The sequence below is a fragment of the Myotis brandtii genome, unplaced genomic scaffold (genome assembly GCF_000412655.1).
Source record: "Myotis brandtii unplaced genomic scaffold, ASM41265v1 scaffold1037, whole genome shotgun sequence".
NCBI lineage: Eukaryota > Metazoa > Chordata > Mammalia > Chiroptera > Vespertilionidae > Myotis > Myotis brandtii.
The window spans coordinates 882,519-882,992 of record NW_005353483.1 but is presented as its reverse complement, the minus strand read 5'-3'; positions in this window follow the sequence as shown (position 1 = coordinate 882,992).

Here is a 474-nt window from a genome sequence, read left to right as displayed (position 1 = left end):
CTCAAGGATATGAAAAAGGACCAATTAGAAATTAAGCATACACTGACTGAAATAAAGAATAATATACAGAGATCCAACAACAGACTAGAGGACCCCAAGAATCAAGTCAAAGATTTGAAATATGAAGAAGCAAAAAACACCCAACCAGAAAGGTAAAAAGGAAAAAGAATCCAAAAATATGAAGATAGTGTAAGGAGTCTCTGGGACAACTTCAAGCGAACCAACATCCGAATTATGAGGGTACCAGAAGAAGAGAGAGAGCAAGATATTGAAAACCTATTGAAGAAATAATGACAGAAAACTTCCCCTACATGGTGAAAGAAATAGACTTACAAGTCCAGGAAACACAAAGAACCCCAAACAAGAGGAATCCAAAGAGGACCACACCAAGACACGTCATAATTAAAATGCCAAGGGCAAAAGACAAAGAGAGAATCTTAAAAGCAGCAAGAGAAAAACAGTTAGTTACCTACA